Source organism: Hyla sarda, unplaced genomic scaffold, assembly GCF_029499605.1.
Source record: "Hyla sarda isolate aHylSar1 unplaced genomic scaffold, aHylSar1.hap1 scaffold_493, whole genome shotgun sequence".
In the NCBI taxonomy this organism is placed as follows: domain Eukaryota; kingdom Metazoa; phylum Chordata; class Amphibia; order Anura; family Hylidae; genus Hyla; species Hyla sarda.
In genome coordinates this window covers 79,621-98,896 of record NW_026610504.1, presented here as the reverse complement: position 1 = coordinate 98,896, position 19,276 = coordinate 79,621, and the positions used below count along the sequence as shown (strand labels likewise).

The 19,276-nt window shown below is 45.6% G+C and overlaps 4 non-coding genes and 2 pseudogenes across 4 annotated transcripts; all 6 read left to right on the top strand.

Annotated features, from left to right (window-relative positions):
• The first annotated feature begins 4,440 nt into the window (after nucleotides 1-4,440).
• LOC130337246 (U2 spliceosomal RNA) lies at nucleotides 4,441-4,626 on the top strand. The gene has a single exon (XR_008878180.1). It is a non-coding gene; the product is annotated as a U2 spliceosomal RNA (small nuclear RNA).
• Nucleotides 4,627-6,715: 2,089 nt separating this feature from the next.
• LOC130337299 (U2 spliceosomal RNA) lies at nucleotides 6,716-6,906 on the top strand. The gene has a single exon (XR_008878212.1). It is a non-coding gene; the product is annotated as a U2 spliceosomal RNA (small nuclear RNA).
• Nucleotides 6,907-8,999: 2,093 nt separating this feature from the next.
• Nucleotides 9,000-9,080, top strand: LOC130337277 (U2 spliceosomal RNA; annotated as a pseudogene).
• Nucleotides 9,081-10,556: 1,476 nt separating this feature from the next.
• LOC130337249 (U2 spliceosomal RNA) lies at nucleotides 10,557-10,744 on the top strand. Its single transcript, XR_008878182.1, has one exon. It is a non-coding gene; the product is annotated as a U2 spliceosomal RNA (small nuclear RNA).
• A 2,092-nt stretch (nucleotides 10,745-12,836) lies between these two features.
• Nucleotides 12,837-13,027, top strand: LOC130337297 (U2 spliceosomal RNA). The gene has a single exon (XR_008878211.1). It is a non-coding gene; the product is annotated as a U2 spliceosomal RNA (small nuclear RNA).
• A 2,081-nt stretch (nucleotides 13,028-15,108) lies between these two features.
• LOC130337275 (U2 spliceosomal RNA) lies at nucleotides 15,109-15,326 on the top strand (annotated as a pseudogene).
• The last annotated feature ends 3,950 nt before the right edge of the window (nucleotides 15,327-19,276 follow it).

The following is a 19,276-nucleotide window of genomic DNA, read 5'->3' as shown; positions in this document are numbered from 1 at the left end:
CCAAACCCCAGATGGCAGGTACTGATGGGTCCAGGCCCAAGACCTCTGGTGCTCCATCGGGGGGCCCACCGGTGGTAGTGCTAGGGGGAGGCCATGGGGATTCCACGAAGCCCGGGCGGGTGATCGAGTTTACTGCCCGGGAAATTGAAAGACGTCGATCGACTTCCTACCTGGCTCAAGAGCCCGCCGAAACTTCTGAAGGGGGCTCACCTGTGGCGGGTGGCAGCCGACGGGCCTCGGTGGGGGCAAAAGTGGACCCAAAATTGCAGCATAAGCCAGGTACTGGCTTGGCCCAGGGTCGCCCTGCTCCGGACGAAGAGGCCCCGGTGAAAGCCCGCCGGAAGGGGAGCCAGGTGGCCAGGTCTGAGCCCGGTCCTGTTACTCCGCCTATACAGGACAGGGCCAAGAAGACAAGTGGCGCCAAACCAGGGTTTGCTGCCCCGCCAGCAGTGGACCCGGTGGGTAAAACTGGCCATCGTCGATCGATGGGGAAGTTGGAGCAACAGTCCTCAGCAACGCTTGCTGGGGAACAAGCGATGAAAACTTCCCAAGGTAGCGGCAAAGGTTCCGGAAAAGAGGCCTCACAGGCCCCTGTGCAGCAGTTCCAGTCGTCAAATGATGAAAGAAGACGCAGATCCATCAGCCGGGGGCCAGAGATTACATCGAGTGAGAGCAACACAGAGGATATGGACAGCAGTGTGACATTTAAAAGACAAAGAGAAGAAGAAGAGGAAGACATTCAAAGGAAAGCGGCGTGCCGTAGTTCGGACGAGAGCGAGCTCAGGGTCGGGGCATCATCGATCTCAAGCTCCGACCCTCAGAACATCAAGGAGCTGATGACCCCGCAGGCGGGGGATGACGGTACGCAGCTTATTATTGACTTTGATTCTCCAAGCACGGACTCTCCATAAACTATGCCTATCCCTGTAAAAATTGCCTCACTCAATGTGAGGTCCTTAAAGAGCCCTGATCGCAGGGCTGCTTTATTTTCTTATCTAGAGACATGTGACTTTGACCTTTGCCTGCTACAAGAATGTGGAATCCCTAGTAAAATGGACTATAAAGACTTAAAAGAAGACTGGAAGCTGGGCCCATCCATATGGTCCGGTGCAAATGACTGTCGTTCTGTGGGTGTTGGGCTGCTCTGCCGAGGCCAGTCCTTTTCTATTCATACAGTAACTGAGATTGTGCCTGGCAGAGCTCTTTTAATTCATCTATATTTTAATGGACTTTTAATTCGTGTTTTAAATGTGTATGCCCCTCCTGATAAACAGGAGCGGGCAGAACTATTTGAAATTTTACCACTGTTTTGTGTTGGGTCTTCCCCCCTGCTGGTGGGAGGTGATTTTAACTGCATACGTGATGGGGAACACCGGCAGGGTGGGGATATTAATCGTAAAGACCGCACTTCTTACCTGCTTAAAAATTTTATTGATGATTTTAATTTGAAAGATTGCTGGAAGGATCTCTTGCCGGAGGACCCAGGCGCCACATGGTCCAATGGAAGAGTGAGCTCCAGAATCGATTTTATTTTTTCCTCTAGAGCTTTTAAACCCCTGAAATGCACGCTCGAGCAGAATATCTTCTCTGATCATAAGCTCCTCTTGGTGGGCCTGGAGCTAGAGGGGGAGCAAAAAGCAAAAAGGGGCCTCTGGAGATTAAACACCACACTCCTAGAGGACCCTGAGATAAAAGAGGAGTTTGTGCGGACCTACCAATGCTGGCAATCACAAAGAAAACCCCACGAGCCTATGCTGCACTGGTGGGAGGGCACCAAATCTAAAATCAGATTTTTTTTTTATCAAAGCAGGTAAGAAGAAGGCAAAAATGGAAAAACAGTGGTTTTATGTTCTTAACATGCGTTTAAATGTACTTTTTAAATTGAAAGAAGCTGGTATGGATGTAGAAAATGATATTTTAAACCTTAAAACTGAAATAAAACATGCCATAGAAAAGAAAGGGAAACAAATCATTTTTAACTCACATGTGCAGCACCTGGAGGAGGGCGAGAAATGTTCCCGTTTCTTTTTTAAAAAAGTGATGAATAGGAGGGGATATCATCCAAAACCTTGAGGGTGAATCCACTCCAAAAGGCATGTTAGATGCAGTTTTTAACTTCTACCAGCTTCTTTTTAATAAGAAAGATCTTAATCCATCCTTTTTAGAACATGTTCTTAATTCCCTTGATTTTAAGCTAGATGTTTTAGACCAGGAGGTTTTATCCCGTGATCTTAACTTAGATGAACTTTTATTTGTTTTTAAAAGTTTTTCTAGTGGGAAGGCCCCTGGGGAAGATGGTTTACCCATCGAATTTTATTTAGCTTTTTGGGATATTTTAAAGGATGATATGGTTTTATTGTATAAAGAAACTTTTATTGTTAATGAACTTCCCCCTTCCTGGAGGAGGGGGATTGTATCATTACTTTTTAAAAAGGGTGAAAAGGATATGCTAAAAAATTGGCGCCCCATCACACTTTTAAATGTTGATTATAAAGTTTTAGCCAAGTTATTAGCTGTCCGTTTTAAACCTTTTATTCATAAATTAATTCACCCAAATCAGGTTTGTGGGGTACCTGGAAGGTCTATAGCTGAATCCCTAAATATTTTAAGAGATGTTTTATGGTATTTTAAGGATAGAAATCAAACTGTAGCAATTTTATCCTTAGACTTTGAAAAAGCCTTTGATAGGGTCTCCCATGAATACCTGTTTTTAGTTCTTAAAAAGATGGCAGTGCCTGAAACGATTTTAAGCCGAATCATGCTTTTATACCGATCCTGTTTTAGTCAAGTCTCTGTTAATGGCTTTTTAACCAGCGGTGTTCCTCTTTTATCAGGTGTCAAACAGGGCTGCCCCCTGTCCCCACTCCTTTTTATTTGCGCAATCGAACCACTGATGGCCCTCCTCAGAAAAGACCGGGTAGTAAGAGGCGTACCGATACCTGGTGGAGGAGGGACCCATCTAAAGGTGTTGGGGTACATGGATGATGTCACCATACTGTGCCCGGACTCTCCATCCATGAGGGGGGCATTGAGGAACACCAGCTATTTCTGCGAGGTCTCTGGTTTTAAGCTAAACACAGATAAATGTGACTGTTTTTATATTGGCTCCTGGGATTCATCCATCACCCCAGGAGTCACAATGCAACAGGATCAAATTAAAGTTTTAGGTATTGTTTTTAACCAGGTCAATGATGGGAGCCCTAACTGGGATTCAGCTATAGCTAAGATGGAGAAGAAGATTTTAATGTGGAATCTTAGAAACCTTACCATGGAGGGGAAGATTTTAATAATAAAGATGGTTTTACTCCCTATTATGCTATACATTGCCATGGTATTTCCTCCATCTATTTTATACATTAAAAAAGTAACTAGAATTGTTTTTACTTTTTTATGGGGTTCAAAAATGGAGAAATTAAAGCGTGATTTTATGTACAAAAGTAAAGATAATGGCGGGAAAGATGTTCCTAACCTTTTTACTTTCTTTTACATAAAGTATTTCTGTTTCTGTTTTAAAATTATTAAATCCGATGGCATTTTTAGCTGCTTTTTAAGGTACGCTGCGGGCATGGTTTTTAAAAGATGGTTGCGCATCCCTCTGAACGCTCCGGTGCTTCTGTGTCCCCCAAAACATTATGTGGTGTTGGAAAAGACAGTCAGGCTCCTAGGTCTCCAAGATTTGGAGCCTGACATACTGGGGGACCAGAGAAAGGTATCAAAGGTCCTCAGGCGGAGTGAGGTTACCCTGGCAGTGTCCAATTTCACACAGGCAAGATCCAAAAAGGTATGGCGGAACGTGTACGGGAAGTTTCTGGCGAATGTACACAGGGATCTTGCCTGGGCAATCGTCCACCAGTGCCTCCCTACTCGTGAGTTTCAGCACAGGCGAGGACTGGTGGCGAGAGCCAAGTGCCCGAGAGATGGCTGCGGAGTGGACGAAACGGTGCTGCACATATTTTGGAACTGCCCTTTTGCACGGGAGCTTTTGAGGAAGGTAGGCCCACTTTTGAAGTGGGCCTGCGGCCTAAAAGATTTTAATCACGAATGTGTCTTTTACGGTCTTTTTAACTGCCCCAATTTTAAACAGCAGATGATCTGCTGGATGATTATTAATTGTTTTAAAAATGCCATCTGGAAAGTTAGGAACATCTTACTTTTTAAACATGATTTTATTGATGTTAAAAACTGTATAAAGCTGGCCCTGAGTGAGATGTACATCTATTACCTAAGAGACAAGAAACAGTTGGGGGCCAGCGAGGCAGCATCCATGTGGTGTCTGCCTCTATGGAACGAAATAACAGTATAATCAGTTTTTATGACATTTGTATAATGTTTTATCCTGCCATTTTTATTTTTTCTCCTTTTATTACTGGTTTTATTATTTGTATTTTAAAACTTTTGTGAACCTTTTATTATTTTGCATTTTAAATTTTGTATGGTTTCTTATTTATTCAATAAAATTTTGTTGAAACCTTATCTGTTCTTATCAGTTTAATATCTGATACGTCCCCTATCTGGGGACCATATATTAAATGGATTTTTGAGAACGGGGGCCGATTTCGAAGCTTGCTTCCGTCGCCCTATGCATTGACCCGATATGGCAGTATCTTCGGGTACAGTGCACCACCCCCTTACAGGGTTAAAAAGAAAGATTCCTACTTTCATTGCTACCTGCTTGCTGGCTAGCCAGCTAGCCAGCCCTGTGGGCCTTGCTGCTGCTGCAGCCAAAAAACAAAAGGTGGTGCTGCTGCTGCTTCTGCTGCTTCTGCTTCTGCTTGTGTCTGGCCGCTGTTGGAGCGTCCAGGCACAGGACTTCTGCTGCTGCTGACTAAATGGCCTCCTTAATTGGATCATTTGAGTAGCCAGCACACCTGTGCAGGTAGGGCATGACATGATAGGCAGCTGCCTTGATAGCGGGTGGGTGCTGAATGTTCCTAATTGACAAAATAAGATTAATGCTTATGAAGAAATATAAAATCTCATCCCTTCCCCAATATCGCGCCACACCCCTACCCCTTAATTCCCTGGTTGAACTTGATGGACATATGTCTTTTTTCGACCGTACTAACTATGTAACTATGTAACATAACATGGGGGGGGGGGGGTCTCCTGGCTGTTCACACAGGTGTGTCATTGCTGTACATTGACCATGCATTGCTTCTGTGGTATTGCAAAGGCAAAGACAAATGCTTCCAGCCATCCATTGCACTAATGGATTGGTCATCAGCTGGCTGTCTATGTCCCGCATCAATATAGACCAAAGTACAGAGGGTTAGGCTATGCTATTGTGCACCTACCTGATGCATCAGAAGGTGCGAGGCCCTTGCTAAATTCTGTGCACAGACTTTGAGATCTATACTTTAGACTGTATCTAAACCTGCTCCAACATGGACTGACATTCTGGCCTACCTTTCAGCCGATGCGACTTGTCTGTCGCTGAACAGTCGCTTTTTATGTATTCAGCACCTATGTATAATGTTGTAAAAATGCTCTAGAAGCTAAAGTCGCAGAAATGTCACACATATTTGGCCTGCAACTTTCTGTGCGACAAATTCAGACAGGAAAAATCAGTATAAATCCTTAGAAAATTATCCCCCAGTGTCTCCATCTGCTGGCGGTATTGAATAAGCATTGCTGCACTGATGGGGTATGCATTAGACGAAAAAAAAGAAGAAAAAGAAGAATAATACGCCCAGAAAAGAGGCGAAAAGGAGAAAAACGTAAAAAAACGTGAAAAAAAAGTAAGAGGAAGAGAAGGGAAAAAAAGGTGGAAATGGGTTTAAAAGTGATTTCGGCGGAGAAATATATATATATATATATATATATATATATATATATATATATACGCGCACACACACACATATATATAAACGTATTCTCCGTTGAGATATTGCAGCCGCTGCTGTGTCCAGGCCCAGGAGCCTTAGCACTGTGCTGTGATGTCATTCAATACCACTGACATCACTAGGTGTAAACAACATCTCTCCTTTGCTGTGTATGTGACTATGGAGCTGTTTGGTGATGTCGTCTATTATGGCCTTCATAGAAGCAACAGGAGATTGTTGCATCCATCTAGAACCCTCAGAACTACAGTGCTATGATGTCACTCACTTCCACAGGCCTTGCAGAGTGTAAACAACAACAACCCAGCTTTGTTGTGTATGTAACCATAGGGATTTGTGATGTCACCTAGAACCTTCACAGCAGCGACAGCTTTATGAGGAGCATCAGCACTGCTCTGCCTGAGCAGAACCATCACCGCCATAGGTTGTCAAATAACCCGGGTTTAACCCACACAGGTAAGTCCAATGGGGTGCAGGCATGTCCTCTATGCTTACAGCTTCCCGTGGGTGTTGGTTTGATACCGTTTGGGGACAGCCAAGGAGGCATCTGCAGGCAACAAAGGTAGGTGTGTGCTTGTGTGTGTGTTTCCTATGCAGATCCTAAGCCCAGTGTCACATGCAAGTAGGAGGAGTAAGAAGGGTTCCTGGCAAATCCGGGTTATGGATTGCATTTAAAAAGGCCCCGTGGGAGTGCAATGGGCCCCTGTCTTGCTGCTTAGCAATAATGGTATGGGTTTAGGTTCTGCTGTGTGTACTGGTGGTTGACTGCCCCCCAGCCCAGAGTGTGCATGGAAAATTGTCTGGCAGCCTCCCTGACAGCAAGCAGTGATAGTGCCCATGAAGGGCACCTTGTTGGGCCCGCCCCTTTCACGGTTATCGCTTCTCGGCCTTTTGGCTAAGATCAAGTGTAGTATCTGTTCTTATCAGTTTAATATCTGATACGTCCCCTATCTGGGGACCATATATTAAATGGATTTTTGAGAACGGGGGCCGATTTCGAAGCTTGCTTCCGTCGCCCTATGCATTGACCCGATATGGCAGTATCTTCGGGTACAGTGCACCACCCCCTTACAGGGTTAAAAAGAAAGATTCCTACTTTCATTGCTACCTGCTTGCTGGCTAGCCAGCTAGCCAGCCCTGTGGGCCTTGCTGCTGCTGCAGCCAAAAAACAAAAGGTGGTGCTGCTGCTGCTTCTGCTGCTTCTGCTTCTGCTTGTGTCTGGCCGCTGTTGGAGCGTCCAGGCACAGGACTTCTGCTGCTGCTGACTAAATGGCCTCCTTAATTGGATCATTTGAGTAGCCAGCACACCTGTGCAGGTAGGGCATGACATGATAGGCAGCTGCCTTGATAGCGGGTGGGTGCTGAATGTTCCTAATTGACAAAATAAGATTAATGCTTATGAAGAAATATAAAATCTCATCCCTTCCCCAATATCGCGCCACACCCCTACCCCTTAATTCCCTGGTTGAACTTGATGGACATATGTCTTTTTTCGACCGTACTAACTATGTAACTATGTAACATAACATGGGGGGGGGGGGGGTCTCCTGGCTGTTCACACAGGTGTGTCATTGCTGTACATTGACCATGCATTGCTTCTGTGGTATTGCAAAGGCAAAGACAAATGCTTCCAGCCATCCATTGCACTAATGGATTGGTCATCAGCTGGCTGTCTATGTCCCGCATCAATATAGACCAAAGTACAGAGGGTTAGGCTATGCTATTGTGCACCTACCTGATGCATCAGAAGGTGCGAGGCCCTTGCTAAATTCTGTGCACAGACTTTGAGATCTATACTTTAGACTGTATCTAAACCTGCTCCAACATGGACTGACATTCTGGCCTACTTTCAGCCGATGCGACTTGTCTGTCGCTGAACAGTCGCTTTTTATGTATTCAGCACCTATGTATAATGTTGTAAAAATGCTCTAGAAGCTAAAGTCGCAGAAATGTCACACATATTTGGCCTGCAACTTTCTGTGCGACAAATTCAGACAGGAAAAATCAGTATAAATCCTTAGAAAATTATCCCCCAGTGTCTCCATCTGCTGGCGGTATTGAATAAGCATTGCTGCACTGATGGGGTATGCATTAGACGAAAAAAAAGAAGAAAAAGAAGAATAATACGCCCAGAAAAGAGGCGAAAAGGAGAAAAACGTAAAAAAACGTGAAAAAAAAGTAAGAGGAAGAGAAGGGAAAAAAAGGTGGAAATGGGTTTAAAAGTGATTTCGGCGGAGAAATATATATATATATATATATATATATATATATATATATATATATATACGCGCACACACACACATATATATAAACGTATTCTCCGTTGAGATATTGCAGCCGCTGCTGTGTCCAGGCCCAGGAGCCTTAGCACTGTGCTGTGATGTCACTCAATACCACTGACATCACTAGGTGTAAACAACATCTCTCCTTTGCTGTGTATGTGACTATGGAGCTGTTTGGTGATGTCGTCTATTATGGCCTTCATAGAAGCAACAGGAGATTGTTGCATCCATCTAGAACCCTCAGAACTACAGTGCTATGATGTCACTCACTTCCACAGGCCTTGCAGAGTGTAAACAACAACAACCCAGCTTTGTTGTGTATGTAACCATAGGGATTTGTGATGTCACCTAGAACCTTCACAGCAGCGACAGCTTTATGAGGAGCATCAGCACTGCTCTGCCTGAGCAGAACCATCACCGCCATAGGTTGTCAAATAACCCGGGTTTAACCCACACAGGTAAGTCCAATGGGGTGCAGGCATGTCCTCTATGCTTACAGCTTCCCGTGGGTGTTGGTTTGATACCGTTTGGGGACAGCCAAGGAGGCATCTGCAGGCAACAAAGGTAGGTGTGTGCTTGTGTGTGTGTTTCCTATGCAGATCCTAAGCCCAGTGTCACATGCAAGTAGGAGGAGTAAGAAGGGTTCCTGGCAAATCCGGGTTATGGATTGCATTTAAAAAGGCCCCGTGGGAGTGCAATGGGCCCCTGTCTTGCTGCTTAGCAATAATGGTATGGGTTTAGGTTCTGCTGTGTGTACTGGTGGTTGACTGCCCCCCAGCCCAGAGTGTGCATGGAAAATTGTCTGGCAGCCTCCCTGACAGCAAGCAGTGATAGTGCCCATGAAGGGCACCTTGTTGGGCCCGCCCCTTTCACGGTTATCGCTTCTCGGCCTTTTGGCTAAGATCAAGTGTAGTATTTGCTTACTTGATCTGGCTGGAAGGTGCCCGGGGTACCCGCTCCTTTTCCCTGGGGGATCGTTCCATCTTTTGGTGGGACTAAACCCCCTTGCTGACATCAGGGTAACGGCTTAGTCCCTGGGCAACGAGGAGCGATCACCACCTACCTGCTTGCAGTAGGGGAGGTGTTTTGTTCTGCGATGGAGGAGGCTGGCAAGACAGAAGATCCTGCTGTAGGTGTACCTAGCTACGCCAGACTACGAAATGGAGTTCGTGTTACTCTTTTGGACCCTGAGAAGAAGGAGAGAGGCTTATTTTTCGTAGTTGAAGAGATTTTGTTCAAGCTCTTTGAGCTGAAGAAGGAACAGATATTATCCATGCTGGAATTTCCAAGAAGTGGTATCTATGACGTGGTTCTGGTTTCGGAGGAGGACTGTGGTATGTTCTGCAATAAAGCATTGCTGTGGAAGTCGCACCCTGTGTTGGGAGGGGTAGAGATTACTCCCCATTTTCCGACGCAGGAAAGACTTCTAACTGTAAGGATGTACAGTCCGTATATCCCAGAAGAGGAGATTGTTTTGTTCCTTTCCAGATTCTGTGAGGAGGTGAAGCCAAAAGGCAAGATATATAATCAATTCGGTCTTTGGACGACGAAGTGGAAATTTCAAGTAAAGTTTCAGAAAGCACCTGATTGAAGGCTAATGTATCCGCCTGGTCGTTTTAAGATTGGTACAGTTAATGGGGACCTGTTCTTTTCTGGCATGGACGACTTTTGTCGAAAGTGTAAGAAGTACGGGCATAGGAAAGATTTCTGCGACATCTTGTGGTGCTATAAATGTCAAGGAGAAGGCCATGAACCAGAAGCATGTAAAGAAAAGAAAAAAATGTCACCTATTTGGTGATGAGGGGCATCTGGTAGGCACGTGTCCTAAGAGGAAGAAGAAGAAGAAGGAGGGTATGAAAAGAAATAGAGAGGAGGAAATTGAGGTGAGTGAAGAACCGGAAGGGGAAGAAGCTCCAACTAGAAAAGTGGTGGAGGAGAAGAAAAGGAAAGAAAATGAAGAAGATGAATTTATACCGGTAAGGTATGGAGGCTCTCTTGATGTTGTTTTCGAGAGTGTGACAAATAAAGAGAAAAAGGCCTTTGACAAGGATTTGGGTAGTCTAAAAGAAAGATTGGGATACAAAATCAATGAAGCAAGGGATAAAGTTTATCGTTCGTTTCACGCAGATGTGGATAGATTTGTGGAAACATACAAAGTTCCGGCGTGGCTGGCGGTTCCAGCTAAAAGTGAGATGCAGAGAGGTGCAATAACTTGTGGTTTCCTAGAGTTCTTGATGGTTTTTGCATGGAGAAGAGGAATGACCTTTTGGTAATCCTCTTTGGTGAAATATTGCATGGTTAGTTTTGGTTAAATATTTTTTTATGTTTTAAATATGGTTTCTTTTATTGTTAAAAAAGATAAAGAAATAAAGAAAAACGGGTTTTCCTGATGATGAACAAAAAAATCAAGCTCAAATAAGAACTTAGAGCTCTGATGGAGTTCTGAGGGTTAACTTAAAAAAAAAAAAATCTGTTCTTATCAGTTTAATATCTGATACGTCCCCTATCTGGGGACCATATATTAAATGGATTTTTGAGAACGGGGGCCGATTTCGAAGCTTGCTTCCGTCGCCCTATGCATTGACCCGATATGGCAGTATCTTCGGGTACAGTGCACCACCCCCTTACAGGGTTAAAAAGAAAGATTCCTACTTTCATTGCTACCTGCTTGCTGGCTAGCCAGCTAGCCAGCCCTGTGGGCCTTGCTGCTGCTGCAGCCAAAAAACAAAAGGTGGTGCTGCTGCTGCTTCTGCTGCTTCTGCTTCTGCTTGTGTCTGGTCGCTGTTGGAGCGTCCAGGCACAGGACTTCTGCTGCTGCTGACTAAATGGCCTCCTTAATTGGATCATTTGAGTAGCCAGCACACCTGTGCAGGTAGGGCATGACATGATAGGCAGCTGCCTTGATAGCGGGTGGGTGCTGAATGTTCCTAATTGACAAAATAAGATTAATGCTTATGAAGAAATATAAAATCTCATCCCTTCCCCAATATCGCGCCACACCCCTACCCCTTAATTCCCTGGTTGAACTTGATGGACATATGTCTTTTTTCGACCGTACTAACTATGTAACTATGTAACATAACATGGGGGGGGGGGGGGGTCTCCTGGCTGTTCACACAGGTGTGTCATTGCTGTACATTGACCATGCATTGCTTCTGTGGTATTGCAAAGGCAAAGACAAATGCTTCCAGCCATCCATTGCACTAATGGATTGGTCATCAGCTGGCTGTCTATGTCCCGCATCAATATAGACCAAAGTACAGAGGGTTAGGCTATGCTATTGTGCACCTACCTGATGCATCAGAAGGTGCGAGGCCCTTGCTAAATTCTGTGCACAGACTTTGAGATCTATACTTTAGACTGTATCTAAACCTGCTCCAACATGGACTGACATTCTGGCCTACTTTCAGCCGATGCGACTTGTCTGTCGCTGAACAGTCGCTTTTTATGTATTCAGCACCTATGTATAATGTTGTAAAAATGCTCTAGAAGCTAAAGTCGCAGAAATGTCACACATATTTGGCCTGCAACTTTCTGTGCGACAAATTCAGACAGGAAAAATCAGTATAAATCCTTAGAAAATTATCCCCCAGTGTCTCCATCTGCTGGCGGTATTGAATAAGTATTGCTGCACTGATGGGGTATGCATTAGACGAAAAAAAAGAAGAAAAAGAAGAATAATACGCCCAGAAAAGAGGCGAAAAGGAGAAAAACGTAAAAAAACGTGAAAAAAAAGTAAGAGGAAGAGAAGGGAAAAAAAGGTGGAAATGGGTTTAAAAGTGATTTCGGCGGAGAAATATATATATATATATATATATATATATATATATATATATATATACGCGCACACACACACATATATATAAACGTATTCTCCGTTGAGATATTGCAGCCGCTGCTGTGTCCAGGCCCAGGAGCCTTAGCACTGTGCTGTGATGTCACTCAATACCACTGACATCACTAGGTGTAAACAACATCTCTCCTTTGCTGTGTATGTGACTATGGAGCTGTTTGGTGATGTCGTCTATTATGGCCTTCATAGAAGCAACAGGAGATTGTTGCATCCATCTAGAACCCTCAGAACTACAGTGCTATGATGTCACTCACTTCCACAGGCCTTGCAGAGTGTAAACAACAACAACCCAGCTTTGTTGTGTATGTAACCATAGGGATTTGTGATGTCACCTAGAACCTTCACAGCAGCGACAGCTTTATGAGGAGCATCAGCACTGCTCTGCCTGAGCAGAACCATCACCGCCATAGGTTGTCAAATAACCCGGGTTTAACCCACACAGGTAAGTCCAATGGGGTGCAGGCATGTCCTCTATGCTTACAGCTTCCCGTGGGTGTTGGTTTGATACCGTTTGGGGACAGCCAAGGAGGCATCTGCAGGCAACAAAGGTAGGTGTGTGCTTGTGTGTGTGTTTCCTATGCAGATCCTAAGCCCAGTGTCACATGCAAGTAGGAGGAGTAAGAAGGGTTCCTGGCAAATCCGGGTTATGGATTGCATTTAAAAAGGCCCCGTGGGAGTGCAATGGGCCCCTGTCTTGCTGCTTAGCAATAATGGTATGGGTTTAGGTTCTGCTGTGTGTACTGGTGGTTGACTGCCCCCCAGCCCAGAGTGTGCATGGAAAATTGTCTGGCAGCCTCCCTGACAGCAAGCAGTGATAGTGCCCATGAAGGGCACCTTGTTGGGCCCACCCCTTTCACGGTTATCGCTTCTCGGCCTTTTGGCTAAGATCAAGTGTAGTATCTGTTCTTATCAGTTTAATATCTGATACGTCCCCTATCTGGGGACCATATATTAAATGGATTTTTGAGAACGGGGGCCGATTTCGAAGCTTGCTTCCGTCGCCCTATGCATTGACCCGATATGGCAGTATCTTCGGGTACAGTGCACCACCCCCTTACAGGGTTAAAAAGAAAGATTCCTACTTTCATTGCTACCTGCTTGCTGGCTAGCCAGCTAGCCAGCCCTGTGGGCCTTGCTGCTGCTGCAGCCAAAAAACAAAAGGTGGTGCTGCTGCTGCTTCTGCTGCTTCTGCTTCTGCTTGTGTCTGGCCGCTGTTGGAGCGTCCAGGCACAGGACTTCTGCTGCTGCTGACTAAATGGCCTCCTTAATTGGATCATTTGAGTAGCCAGCACACCTGTGCAGGTAGGGCATGACATGATAGGCAGCTGCCTTGATAGCGGGTGGGTGCTGAATGTTCCTAATTGACAAAATAAGATTAATGCTTATGAAGAAATATAAAATCTCATCCCTTCCCCAATATCGCGCCACACCCCTACCCCTTAATTCCCTGGTTGAACTTGATGGACATATGTCTTTTTTCGACCGTACTAACTATGTAACTATGTAACATAACATGGGGGGGGGGGGGGTCTCCTGGCTGTTCACACAGGTGTGTCATTGCTGTACATTGACCATGCATTGCTTCTGTGGTATTGCAAAGGCAAAGACAAATGCTTCCAACCATCCATTGCACTAATGGATTGGTCATCAGCTGGCTGTCTATGTCCCGCATCAATATAGACCAAAGTACAGAGGGTTAGGCTATGCTATTGTGCACCTACCTGATGCATCAGAAGGTGCGAGGCCCTTGCTAAATTCTGTGCACAGACTTTGAGATCTATACTTTAGACTGTATCTAAACCTGCTCCAACATGGACTGACATTCTGGCCTACTTTCAGCCGATGCGACTTGTCTGTCGCTGAACAGTCGCTTTTTATGTATTCAGCACCTATGTATAATGTTGTAAAAATGCTCTAGAAGCTAAAGTCGCAGAAATGTCACACATATTTGGCCTGCAACTTTCTGTGCGACAAATTCAGACAGGAAAAATCAGTATAAATCCTTAGAAAATTATCCCCCAGTGTCTCCATCTGCTGGCGGTATTGAATAAGCATTGCTGCACTGATGGGGTATGCATTAGACGAAAAAAAAGAAGAAAAAGAAGAATAATACGCCCAGAAAAGAGGCGAAAAGGAGAAAAACGTAAAAAAACGTGAAAAAAAAGTAACAGGAAGAGAAGGGAAAAAAAGGTGGAAATGGGTTTAAAAGTGATTTCGGCGGAGAAATATATATATATATATATATATATATATATATATACGCGCACACACACACATATATATAAACGTATTCTCCGTTGAGATATTGCAGCCGCTGCTGTGTCCAGGCCCAGGAGCCTTAGCACTGTGCTGTGATGTCACTCAATACCACTGACATCACTAGGTGTAAACAACATCTCTCCTTTGCTGTGTATGTGACTATGGAGCTGTTTGGTGATGTCGTCTATTATGGCCTTCATAGAAGCAACAGGAGATTGTTGCATCCATCTAGAACCCTCAGAACTACAGTGCTATGATGTCACTCACTTCCACAGGCCTTGCAGAGTGTAAACAACAACAACCCAGCTTTGTTGTGTATGTAACCATAGGGATTTGTGATGTCACCTAGAACCTTCACAGCAGCGACAGCTTTATGAGGAGCATCAGCACTGCTCTGCCTGAGCAGAACCATCACCGCCATAGGTTGTCAAATAACCCGGGTTTAACCCACACAGGTAAGTCCAATGGGGTGCAGGCATGTCCTCTATGCTTACAGCTTCCCGTGGGTGTTGGTTTGATACCGTTTGGGGACAGCCAAGGAGGCATCTGCAGGCAACAAAGGTAGGTGTGTGCTTGTGTGTGTGTTTCCTATGCAGATCCTAAGCCCAGTGTCACATGCAAGTAGGAGGAGTAAGAAGGGTTCCTGGCAAATCCGGGTTATGGATTGCATTTAAAAAGGCCCCGTGGGAGTGCAATGGGCCCCTGTCTTGCTGCTTAGCAATAATGGTATGGGTTTAGGTTCTGCTGTGTGTACTGGTGGTTGACTGCCCCCCAGCCCAGAGTGTGCATGGAAAATTGTCTGGCAGCCTCCCTGACAGCAAGCAGTGATAGTGCCCATGAAGGGCACCTTGTTGGGCCCGCCCCTTTCACGGTTATCGCTTCTCGGCCTTTTGGCTAAGATCAAGTGTAGTATCTGCATTTGGTCTGGTCGGAAGGTGTCTGTGGTACCCCGCTTCTCGGCCTTGGGGGATTGTCTCTCCTTACGGAGGGACTTCACCCCCTTGCTGCTATTGGGGAGCGGGCTTAGTCCACAGACAACGGGTTGCGATCCCCCTGTCTCTGGGACCTTGTGTCTCAGAAGGCATTTTCGGTACGTTGAGCGTTACCTGTAGCTTCGGAAGCACCTAGGGTACCCCCGACCTCTGCCTTGGGTAAGGGTTCCGCTTTTATAGCGGGATTCCGAGCCCCTGCTGCTATTGGGGAAGGGGCTTAGTCCCTGGGTGTGGAAGATGCCGTTCTCCTGGGCTTTCCCCTCTGGGGAAATGTCGATGCGAAATACTATCCGCATAGAGGTGTCGGAGAGCCATCGTCAGTTGAAGAACCTCCGCTTCATTGCGGAGGTGATTCTTCTTGACTACTTCCGCCTCAATAGGGAGGACATCCTGTGTCTAAATGACCAGGAAAGCCGTGGCCTGTATACCGTCACCTTCACGGCCACGGCGTGTTGCGATAACATCTATGCAACCTTGTCTGGTGCGGACCAGAGGGACGATCGACTCGACGGTCTTTCGTTCCAGTTCCTCTATGGTGAGGAACATATACCGTTGGTGGTGGCTATGCACAGCCCTCATGTGACCACGGAGGATATAGCCACTTTTCTTCGGCGATACTGCGAAGAGGTGCGATTCGCAAACAAAATATTGAACTCCGTGCGGTTCTGGAACGGCAAGAGGAAGTTCTGGGTCAAGCTCCGTAAGGATCCCGGTGGTATTGGGGGTCTTTGCCATCCGCCCCCAAATTTTGCCATCGGGAGAGTTCGGGGCTTCCTGTTCTATCCTCAAATGCCTATGTATTGCCGAAATTGCTTGAGGTTTGGCCACACCCAGGAGACCTGCGGCGCGGAGCGTGTGATTCGCTGCAATAGGTGTGGCCAAGAAGGTCACATAGCCTCAAGATGTAGCCATACGATAAGGTGCAACCTCTGCGGAGAGGAAAATCACGATTTTAATTCCTGTCCCCATAAAGCAAAAACTACGATGGGTGGGTCAAGGCTGGGCCCACCCAAAGAGGGGACAGGACAAAAGACGTCCTTTTTTAAGATGCCCAAACCCCAGATGGCAGGTACTGATGGGTCCAGGCCCAAGACCTCTGGTGCTCCATCGGGGGGCCCACCGGTGGTAGTGCTAGGGGGAGGCCATGGGGATTCCACGAAGCCCGGGCGGGTGATCGAGTTTACTGCCCGGGAAATTGAAAGACGTCGATCGACTTCCTACCTGGCTCAAGAGCCCGCCGAAACTTCTGAAGGGGGCTCACCTGTGGCGGGTGGCAGCCGACGGGCCTCGGTGGGGGCGGAGGTGGACCCAAAATTGCAGCATAAGCCAGGTACTGGCTTGGCCCAGGGTCGCCCTGCTCCGGACGAAGAGGCCCCGGTGAAAGCCCGCCGGAAGGGGAGCCAGGTGGCCAGGTCTGAGCCCGGTCCTGTTACTCCGCCTATACAGGACAGGGCCAAGAAGACAAGTGGCGCCAAACCAGGGTTTGCTGCCCCGCCAGCAGTGGACCCGGTGGGTAAAACTGGCCATCGTCGATCGATGGGGAAGTTGGAGCAACAGTCCTCAGCAACGCTTGCTGGGGAACAAGCGATGAAAACTTCCCAAGGTAGCGGCAAAGGTTCCGGAAAAGAGGCCTCACAGGCCCCTGTGCAGCAGTTCCAGTCGTCAAAAGATGAAAGAAGACGCAGATCCATCAGCCGGGGGCCAGAGATTACATCGAGTGAGAGCAACACAGAGGATATGGACAGCAGTATGACATTTAAAAGACAAAGAGAAGAAGAAGAGGAAGACATTCAAAGGAAAGCGGCGTGCCGTAGTTCGGACGAGAGCGAGCTCAGGGTCGGGGCATCATCGATCTCAAGCTCCGACCCTCAGAACATTAAGGAGCTGATGACCCCGCAGGCGGGGGATGACGGTACGCAGCTTATTATTGACTTTGATTCTCCAAGCACGGACTCTCAATAAACTATGCCTATCCCTGTAAAAATTGCCTCACTCAATGTGAGGTCCTTAAAGAGCCCTGATCGCAGGGCTGCTTTATTTTCTTATCTAGAGACATGTGACTTTGACCTTTGCCTGCTACAAGAATGTGGAATCCCTAGTAAAATGGACTATAAAGACTTAAAAGAAGACTGGAAGCTGGGCCCATCCATATGGTCCGGTGCAAATGACTGTCGTTCTGTGGGTGTTGGGCTGCTCTGCCGAGGCCAGTCCTTTTCTATTCATACAGTAACTGAGATTGTGCCTGGCAGAGCTCTTTTAATTCATCTATATTTTAATGGACTTTTAATTCGTGTTTTAAATGTGTATGCCCCTCCTGATAAACAGGAGCGGGCAGAACTATTTGAAATTTTACCACTGTTTTGTGTTGGGTCTTCCCCCCTGCTGGTGGGAGGTGATTTTAACTGCATACGTGATGGGGAACACCGGCAGGGTGGGGATATTAATCGTAAAGACCGCACTTCTTACCTGCTTAAAAATTTTATTGATGATTTTAATTTGAAAGATTGCTGGAAGGATCTCTTGCCGGAGGACCCGGGCGCCACATGGTCCAATGGAAGAGTGAGCTCCAGAATCGATTTTATTTTTTCCTCTAGAGCTTTTAAACCCCTGAAATGCACGCTCGAGCAGAATATTTTCTCTGATCATAAGCTCCTCTTGGTGGTCCTGGAGCTAGAGGGGGAGCAAAAAGCAAAAAGGGGCCTCTGGAGATTAAACACCACACTCCTAGAGGACCCTGAGATAAAAGAGGAGTTTGTGCGGACCTACCAATGCTGGCAATCACAAAGAAAACCCCACGAGCCTATGCTGCACTGGTGGGAGGGCACCAAATCTAAAATCAGATTTTTTTTTATCAAAGCAGGTAAGAAGAAGGCAAAAATGGAAAAACAGTGGTTTTATGTTCTTAACATGCGTTTAAATGTACTTTTTAAATTGAAAGAAGCTGGTATGGATGTAGAAAATGATATTTTAAACCTTAAAACTGAAATAAAACATGCCATAGAAAAGAAAGGGAAACAAATCATTTTTAACTCACATGTGCAGCACCTGGAGGAGGGCGAGAAATGTTCCCGTTTCTTTTTTAAAAAAGTGATGAATAGGAGGGATATCATCCAAAACCTTGAGGGTGAATCCACTCCAAAAGGCATGTTAGATGCAGTTTTTAACTTCTACCAGCTTCTTTTTAATAAGAAAGATCTTAATCCATCCTTTTTAGAACATGTTCTTAATTCCCTTGATTTTAAGCTAGATGTTTTAGACCAGGAGGTTTTATCCCGTGATCTTAACTTAGATGAACTTTTATTTGTTTTTAAAAGTTTTTCTAGTGGGAAGGCCCCTGGGGAAGATGGTTTACCCATCGAATTTTATTTAGCTTTTTGGGATATTTTAAAGGATGATATGGTTTTATTGTATAAAGAAACTTTTATTGTTAATGAACTTCCCCCTTCCTGGAGGAGGGGGATTGTATCATTACTTTTTAAAAAGGGTGAAAAGGATATGCTAAAAAATTGGCGCCCCATCACACTTTTAAATGTCGATTATAAAGTTTTAGCCAAGTTATTAGCTGTCCGTTTTAAACCTTTTATTCATAAATTAATTCACCCAAATCAGGTTTGTGGGGTACCTGGAAGGTCTATAGCTGAATCCCTAAATATTTTAAGAGATGTTTTATGGTATTTTAAGGATAGAAATCAAACTGTAGCAATTTTATCCTTAGACTTTGAAAAAGCCTTTGATAGGGTCTCCCATGAATACCTGTTTTTAGTTCTTAAAAAGATGGCAGTGCCTGAAACGATTTTAAGCCGAATCATGCTTTTATACCGATCCTGTTTTAGTCAAGTCTCTGTTAATGGCTTTTTAACCAGCGGTGTTCCTCTTTTATCAGGTGTCAAACAGGGCTGCCCCCTGTCCCCACTCCTTTTTATTTGCGCAATCGAACCACTGATGGCCCTCCTCAGAAAAGACCGGGTAGTAAGAGGCGTACCGATACCTGGTGGAGGAGGGACCCATCTAAAGGTGTTGGGGTACATGGATGATGTCACCATACTGTGC